Here is a 9,486-nt window from a genome sequence, read left to right as displayed (position 1 = left end):
GCTTAACCATCTTACTTCAGTGTGGCAGGAAACTGATTGGGTCTTAATAAGTGAGAAGACTGAAAACTGGCAGATTTCAGATTTCTGACTCCGATGAAACTAAAGTTGTTTTCACTGGACTTTTTCCAGACAGTCAGCTTGGGGTCTGGACACCTTGACTCTCTAGATTTTCTGCTGAGCTCAGGATCTTTGTCCTGTTGATGAATCGGTTTGGTTTAAGCTTAAGCTGTAGGACAGACGCCTGACTGTAGAACAGTTTGGTATAAAGACAAGTTCAGTGACTGCAAGGTGCCCAAATCATTATCCCTCCACCACCGTGCCCACGGTCTGAGGTGTTTGTGCTGACATGCTGTATTCAGTTTTGTGCATTATGAACAAACATCTGCACTTTGGTCTCGTCTGTCCAAAGAACAATGTTCAACAAGTCTTGTGCTTTGTTCAGCTTTTTAAACCTGGGTCATGGGGCCATGTTCTTTTTAAATGGAAGAGACTTTCTCCTGCAACTCTTCCAAAAAAAACCAACCTGCATGAACTTTAACCTTTAACCTGCTAACTGAGGCCTGTAGAGTCTGGGACGGAGCGCTCGGCTTTTCTGCCGTTTCTGCACGCTCTGACCTTGGGCTGAATTTGCTGGGACTCCCGCTCCTGGGAAGACTGTGGGATTGAGTTAACACTTGAATACTCCAGACCATCAAACTGACAAAATGCCTGCTTTTATAGAGGTGCTCACACTTGTTAAAGGTCACTTGATCATCTGCACAGAGTCGTTCTGTTTTAATTTGACTGTAACAGTTTAGACAAACGCACCTTTGTTTCACCATATTCTCTCATTCCTGCAACTTTCCGACTTTACAAAGTCCTCGACCTGACTCGTTCCCTGCATCATTTTTAACACTTCAGCTTAAAATTATTATTTTCAACTATCAGTGGTTCATTCAGAGTCTGATAATCGTTTCTGCTTTGTAGGTTATCTTATTGATCTATTCCATTACTCGGTACGGCATCATCAGGAGGTCAGAAAACATTATAATGTCTGCAGAATCTTTGCACACATTTTTTAAAAATCTCATCTTCAGAAATGCATTTTTCACTTTCAGTCTCCTTTCAGCAAATATTGAATGAATCTCATTTCACTCACTTTGTTAGGTTTAATAAAGCCGGCTGTTATTACTGTGTTTCACTGTTTAATCAAGCAGCAGAGATTTCTCTTTTTTTCTTTACGAAAACATGAAAGTTAATATTTGGAAATGTTTCATTATAACAGCTACAGTCCTTTAGGATACTTCAGTTCTGCAATTATGTGAATAATAAATAAAAAAAGAGGGTGAGGCTGTTTGAATCAGGCTCCTGTTCATCATTTAATTACTTTCCAGTCTGGTGAATAAATATTTTGCCCGGTGCCTACGGGGCGTGAGCGGCTGGGGATGCGTTTCCTGATCAGAAAAGTAGTCACTGTCTTGGAGAACTTGGATTTAGGTTCTTTCTGCAGTTGCTAACATTTCACTTTTATAAATGTTGCTTCAAATATGCAGGCAGCACTTCGAGTCCCTCTGAGTTACCTTTCAGACCAAAATAAAATCAATCAGTTCTTTTATTTTTTATTACAAAAACTGAGGTTGTTCATCTTTCACTGTGGGTTTCATTGTTCAGATGTTATTGCTTCTTTTTGGTGAGAGCTTCCCAGCATAGTAATGTAAAGAAAGCCTATGAGGAATCACATCGGACGCTTGTATCTGTGAATTCAGACAGTAAAGATAACTGTAGATCTGCACCTGCTAATTAATGAAATCCGAGCAGGATTTCTGCGTCTGCAGATGAGACTGGGGAGGCTCTACGAGCAGCAGTAGTAATGGATATGCGCTGTCCTTTCATTTGAGACATCCCGTTCAAAATGTTTTACATGACAAGGAACACGAAACTAATGTGTGAACGAGTGAATATTTAAATGAATATCTGATAAAAGAGGGAAAAGAACACCAAAGTGACTTAAACTACAGTGTTTATTAAAAACAGTAATAACTCACCACATTTTTAGGGTTAAATTAAACTAGTGGACAGTAACGCGGTGCTGGCCGGACAGTCGGTAGAGTATTTCATTCGTTTATTGAGCGAAAGCTGTTTCGGTTAGATTCTCACCGAGTGCAGTGAATTTAAATGAACCCTCCTCTGCAGCCTTTGATGCTGTGCAGCGTCTGCTTCTAAAGTGAAAAGACAGCAGAGCGAGAAAGTTCAGGGAAAGAGAAAGACACTCCGGCTCTCAATAGAAGCAGCCTGATTAGAAAAGATCAGAGAAAGGAGTCACTGACATGTAAATGATCAGAGTGGGTGTGGTAGCTCACAAAGTTCAGCTGTTTCAGCAGCGAAGTTTAAAGATCAGCAGAGATGGTTAAGCAGCTATACCACATTCAGTTTCAACCTAGCATGATTAAAAGCAGGAGCGTGGGTAAAAGCTGGGTTTGAGTGTCTCCACTCAACCCCTCTGACATCTGCAGGGCGGCTCTAAAAAGTGCGTTTGCTATCAATGCGATGACAAAATTAAAGTGAGGGACACAGGGTCAGGGCTTTTTGAGGGAAAATCTGTGACGTGTTGGAAGATAAATAATGTTGAATTAAACAACAAAATTCAGTCTAAGCCTTTGTGCTAATTATTACAAGGATTTGATTGGATAGCCATAGTTTGTCTTTATGTGACATCAGAGCTACTGGGACACTCCCACCTGGAGGGCAAAATCAGTACTGTTGTCCTTTCCCCTCCAGTCATCCTTTGAACATCTTTTAACTTATTAAAAGGTAAAACCATCACTGCCTGAACATCCCCTGTTTAAACTAAATATGGTGTCCCTCAGGGGCCCGTTCTAGGTCCTCTTTTATTTTCATTGCACTGTGGCAGCATGGTGGCACTTTTGCCGCACAGCAAGAAGGTCCTGAGTTCAACTCCACCACCCCGTGTTCCCTCCCGTACTCTGGCTTCCTCCCACAGTCCAGACAGAAGTGGTTTGTGGCGATAGGTTAATTGCCCACGTTAGCTCCCCGACAGACTGGCGACCTGTCCAGGGTGTACCCTACCCAATGACAGCTGGGATTGTTACGGTTCAAGCGCAGGACTCCAGAATCAGCTGTACACAAGAATTTATTTACAGAATCCACCAGGTGTATGTACAGGAAGTGCAGGGCAGTGCTATATACAACAACATGCGTGACGGGGCTCCAGGGAAATCCAAAGGGGGTAATCACTCGTTCTTAGAACACTCACGACCGCAGTTCCACTCTCCACACTTGACACAATGATTCACACAGGGAAGGTATCCAACGTTCCCAATAGACTCTTGACTTAACTTGAGCTGTAGCTTTGACTCTCACTGACGCGTGGTAGACAACAATCCAGCGAAGACCAACAGACTCCTCCTAGTCTAAATGCCGATTGCCTTGATGGGCATCAGGTGTGTTCCCCTTCCGTGGGCGTGAACCCACAATGAGTTTCGCCCCGGCGACAGAGAGGAGGCGAGAGAGAGAGAAAGGGAGAAATGGCTGATCAACGTCCTGCTGATCCCCCAGGCCGTGAAAGCAAATGGATGTATTATATACTATATATTATAGTTTCCTTGGTCAGTCTGACTGCTTTTGATGTCTTGTGATGATGTGTTACTGCACATGATTCACATATTTGTGTTTATTTGCCCATACTCTGCTGCTCCCTCTGTGCAGACGACATTCAGCTATTCTAAGTCCCAACACGTGTCTAAATTATAGATATAATGGAAACACACCTGTCAAAGTGGCCACATCCCCAATTTTAAGCCTCAGCATAATCCAAATGTATGTCTTGTAAAGAAATTCAAACCCATACAGCTTTAATGCAGGACAAAAAGTAGCAATAGAGACCAAAAATGTTTTCGCGTCAGGTTGTAAACGTGTTTATTTCTGATGTAAATCTGGCAATTTAACATGGGAGTCCATGGGAATGACTCACTGCTGGACATTAGAGGAACTGCAGTTTTCTTGCTTACCAGGGGAACAAAAATCTTAATAAAAAAGATGGTTGTGCGTTTTCTTAACTGTTGATTAGTGACTGACGTGAGGCCGGACTCTAGTTATGAACTTGAAGAGCATCTGATGAGCTGATAATTCAAAAGAAAGCAGAATCAGGGTTACCCAGTTTATTAACCTTCTTCCATTCAGATTTTGCATACACACACGAGGGAGTTTGTAAAGTAACTCATACAGATTAATATCTTAAAATTAAGGGGAGGAGGCAGCTCATCACATCCTTCACCCTCAGGGGCCTTGAGAGATTTACCCTCTAATTTGAATTTTGTCTAAAGCTGCAGACTCTCAGTCTGATACTGCCTCTCGCTGTGGAGGGCGAAGCATCAGAACGGTCACTGCAGAAATAAAGCAAAGTGGCAGCCGCCCTTTTTCCTGACTTTAATTTATTCATGCAACGCTTTGCTTGAATTGAACCTTTCAGAAACTCAGCGCACTTTAGGAAAAATGACATCTGTGTCTAATATTACATCCTGCTGCATGGCGTAGACGGCCCTCGCTGCTGACTAATCGACCTCCAGTGCAATGTTCCCCCACCAGAGTTTATGAGCGTTCATTCTCATCTTTCACTTGCTTTTTTCAGTTAAGTCACACCACAAGCTGTTGAGAAAATTCACCATTGAGCTATATGTAATAAAAGTCTGTTTACTTTATTGGCTAAGGGATCTCTTCTTAAATCCAGAAAATGATGTAAACGGCCCCAGCAGGTCACGTCACCGGGGAAAAATGATGCAATCATCCCATCTCCTGCAGGACAGGTAAGACTGAAAGCATGCTGGTGTTTTACAGACAGCCGTTCAAATGCTGCATATATCATCAGTGCACCTCTGAAAAAGCATGTACGACTACACAAACAGGTAGGTTTTTGAAGTGCAGATTTTTAGTTTTAATTTTTTATGAAAGAAGAAATTTTGAGTGCGTCATTGCAACCGATGCAGTTTGAGATACGAGAGACCAACAAGAGCTAACAGGGTATGAAGAGCCAGCACAAGCCAAAAGTAGCTGCGTGGATATGGTGAAAGTTTTATTTGTAGAATTATGAAAATGCTGTTCATATGATCAAAAACAGCTTTGTTGTTATGCTGTAAGGCTACCGGGTTAATGGTAAAGATATGAGAGGACACAGAAAGTCTAACATCACCGTAGTGCACCTCGATGCTGTGAAAGCTACGAATCCTTTGGAAAACATTTTACTGAGAGAAGCAGCAACATTTACTTGAAAAAACCATCACGCTGAGATTTTTAGGTGGGATTTGTCTTAAAATGCATCTCTATGGATGTTATGATGTTGCAGTGCTCATCACTCTGGGGCAGGTTGTCTCAAAATCCACCTGTCCTGTTACAACGGTAAGATCAGGTAAATCAGGTAATATATATAAATGCCCCTCTCGCCCCTGCAGTCTTTATCCTTCAAGCTCGGGTCCTCTACCAGAGGCCTGGGAGCTTGAGGGTCCTGCGCAGTATCTTAGCTGTTCCCAGGACTGCGCTCTTCTGGACAGAGATCTCCGATGTTGTTCCCGGTATCTGCTGGAGCCACTCGCCTAGCTTGGGAGTCACTGCACCTAGTGCTCCGATTACCACTGGGACACTGTTACCTTCACCCTCCACATCCTCTCCAGCTCTTCTTTGAGCCCTTGGTATTTCTCTTCTCATGTTCCTTCTTCCTGATGTTGCTGTCATTCAGTATGGCTACATCTATAAGCCGGCTTCCTCTGCTTGTCAACCATCAGTATTTTGTCCGTCTGTATCTGGAAGTCCCACAGGATCTTAGCTCAGTCATTCTCCATCACCCTTGGGGGCATCTCCCATTTTGACCTTGGGGCTTCCAGGCCATATTTGGCACAGATGTTTCTGTACACTATGCTGGACACTTCTTATGGCGTTCCATGTATGCTAACATCGTGCACCCTGCTGTTACATGCTGGATTGTCTCAGGGGCATCTTTACCCAACCACTGGTAGGATTTCTGGATGTCAGCCACCTCTGCCCGTGGTACATACCATGCAAGGGACTGTCTTCTCATGATGGTTCCTCCTCATTCTTGGGTTTCTGCTGCCTGAAGTATTCACCGAGCACATGGTCAGTAGTGGCCATCTTCCTGATGCACTCATGTATGTTTGTTGTCTCAACCTGGACCATGGTTGTGACACTGACTACTCCTCTGCCTCCCTCCTGCCTAGTATACACTCTCAGGGTGCTCTGCTGTACTAAATCCTTTAATTTTCTCCTTTTTTAAAAGCTATGGTTTTTACACTGATACAACCTGCTGGTGTGCAATTGCAGCTTAAAAGCACAAAAAAAATCAGAGGGGAGATTTCCCCCGAGCAAAATCCTTCATGTTCCTGAGTCTTGATTGTTGTTTTCTGCCAGTGTTTTGGATTTCTTTGTTGTTGAACATTGTTACTGGTTTTTGTAGTCTCTCCCTTTTCTGAGGATTGTTTTTAATGTTATGTTTCACCGAGTAATTAAAGTACCTTTTTATCCCTTTACCGCCCTGCCAGTCCTTCTGTGTTTTATCTGCACCTGGGTCCACTTTATTTGTTTCATTGCACACGTGACAAAAACACTAGCATGCCAAGTAAAACGACTGTAATATAATGAAAATGACTACAAAGAGAAACAAAAATACCACAAACGGATGCAAAAGACATATTTTGTCAGAATGCAGAGATGACACGCTCTGCTGCTCACGTTCAGCAGCCGACTCCAGGTGATGACTGAAGGCTCGCGGCTGATTTAAGAGGATGCACTCTTCTCAGATGGAGGTGATGCCTCACTCTGACCTCAACATTAAGTCAAGGCTGGCCTGAGAGATGAGCTGTAAAATCAATAGTCACATCTGATTCAGAGAGATTTGTGACGCACAGTAAAATGTGACTGCCTTTCAAATGAGGTGTCAAAGGTCAAAGTGCATTTGCAGCAGCAGAGAGGAAAAGGATAAAGAGGATTTCCTGCTCTGAGCTGGATGAAAATAAGAAGAAGAAAAACAAAAATCACGTTGCAGATGTCTCAGGAGAAAGTTTCAGTGAGAGCGGTGATTTTCCTTCAGCCATACTGACACCAGTGCAGTGTGTCGCTGACACCATAAGGCATGAAATGTGGTATTGATCTGGAGCTTCTTTGACACTGAATTATATGTAGGACAGCTGAAGAGCTGCAGCCAGTCAATCCACTCATGAACTGATCAAGTGAAGCAAAGCAATAACTCTGTGTGACCACGAATTACAGCATGAAAGTGAGTGCCGGGCTGGAGTTTTTCTTTCCAGCACCTGCTCTCATGTTGTATTCATCAGGTGATTCAGCCAGCTGTCAGCGAAGCGAGTGAATCTGGAGTTCATGGCTTTTCTTCGGAGCCGCCTCAAAACAGGAAATCCCAGCGTGTCTGTCTGTTTATATCGAAACAAACATAAAATCATTTCGATTAATGCACAATTACGGTGAGCTTGATTATTTCTACATGTTATTCCTGTGAGATGATTTGCAAATTCTGAACACATTTTAATGACCACCATATAAATCACTGATTTTTGCTTTCCACAATAAGCAGTAAACGCTGCTTTTCATCGATTTTGAATTTGGGGTTTTTAGAGACCTGGAATCTAAATGTGCGTCTCTTAAAAACACTTTGGGTCAGCTTATGTTTCAAATGTGTTAAATGATAAAAGAGAATAATATTCACTGGTGGTTCCAAGTTTACTGTGTGCAGGGTCGTCTGTCTCTCTGTGTTGGCCTCTCGCCCTGTGGCAGCTGTACACCAGTCATGACCAGTGTTGGTTAAGTTACTTAAAAATAGTAATTAGTTACTAATTACTGATTACCTCTGCAAGAAAGTAATCCAGTTACTTTACTGATAACATTTAAACCTAATTCCAGCATATCAAATAAAATAATGTTTTTCAAATAGATTAAAGTCAAACACAGCAAAAAATAAATAAAATCAAAGATTCAGCAGCACCGAGTCCTGTCAGTCTTAAGTCTATTGTCACCTGTTTAGCAGGAGGAGGTTTGCCCGGTGCCGCAGCGGTCGTGTCAGTGGGGGGATCCGGGGGTTTCTCTGTGAATGTCAAATGTCACGGGAAAGTAATGGTAATCTAATTACCTTTTTGCAATCTTAATCCCTTACTTTACTCGTTACTTGAAAAAAGTAATTGGATTACATTAACCCATCTGTGGTCATGACTGAAACATTATTGTCATCGGTATATGAGCTACCTGGTTATTCTTCACCTCTATGAAAGGACTGTGACCTCCGACCTCTGTGCTGAGTCTGGGGGTTTCCTTCCTCCTGTCTTTGTTTCTTTTGCTGCTCGTTTTTTCTGTTTGGTTTCCTGTCGTTATATAAGTTGGTGATGTTGCCACAGCAGAGCATCTCCTTCCAAAACTCATCACTGCTTGTAGTGTTTTCAACTGCAGATTTGAGCACCTCGATGCTGCCACGTCATGAGCTCATCAGTGCCTTGGCCGGACGAGATAACAAGTACTCGGTTAAATTTAAGCATTTTAATGTTTTCTCACTCTGGGACATCAAACCCTGTGTGTCATAACTGCACACAAAGCTCTGAGCTAAGACTTCAGTGTTTACAGATACACAGTAAACAGAAATACAGAAACTTTAAACGACATTTGGCTTTTTAGCCCGAGTGTCAAAAGGCTTTCTGCAGGTTCTTATTTATCTTCTGCTAGAATGGAGCATTTCAGCTATTTTCATAAGCAGCAAAGAGGACACGGAGTCAAAGGAAGTATTATAAGAGCGCTAAAATAGTCATTTGTAAGTGCTGCAGTTTATATTTTGTGTTTTAAGTGGCTGACAGCCACCACAGTTGTGTCACCCTTTAATGTTCCTTTCACACAGTTTCATCTCCTCTGTTGCCTCCCTGTGTGATCCTTCCCACGTCGTCTCCTGCAGTGAATCAGAATTGAGAGCAACCACAGATTACACACAGTATGTTATAGTACGGGATTACTGAAGCCTCTCTCCGTGGCTCTGATGTAATGCATATGTGGGTCACGGCTCAGAGACCCACTTACAGCCGAGTTTTAGTGTTTTGTTGCAAACACTTTTGAACTGAAGCCTCTGATGGATTACATTTCAAGGTCCCAAATGTTTAAATTTTAAGTTAGGTGCAAGTTTGGAAAGACTAAAACAGCAATGAGAACACAGAAGACTGTCCTGCACTGTTATGCTGCACTGTTGCATGTACTGTGTCATATATGTTACACAGCAGTTTACACACTGTTTACATGAATAGTATAAAGTATAAGTATAATGAAGCTGATGCATGGTGTGTAGCTCAGTAACAGCTGGCAGGTTCACTTCTTCTTGCTTTATGTTGTGCTAGAAGACGGTTGTTGGGTGACGTTCGTAATGAGAGGATTTTCTATTTTTAATTCTATTTTTAAGCTAAGCTTGTGTTGCTCAATAAAAGAGACATTTCTCAGGAA

This window comes from Rhamphochromis sp. 'chilingali', assembly GCF_963969265.1.
Source record: "Rhamphochromis sp. 'chilingali' genome assembly, chromosome: 15".
In the NCBI taxonomy this organism is placed as follows: Eukaryota; Metazoa; Chordata; class Actinopteri; order Cichliformes; family Cichlidae; genus Rhamphochromis; species Rhamphochromis sp. 'chilingali'.
This window is presented reverse-complemented; position numbering follows the sequence as displayed.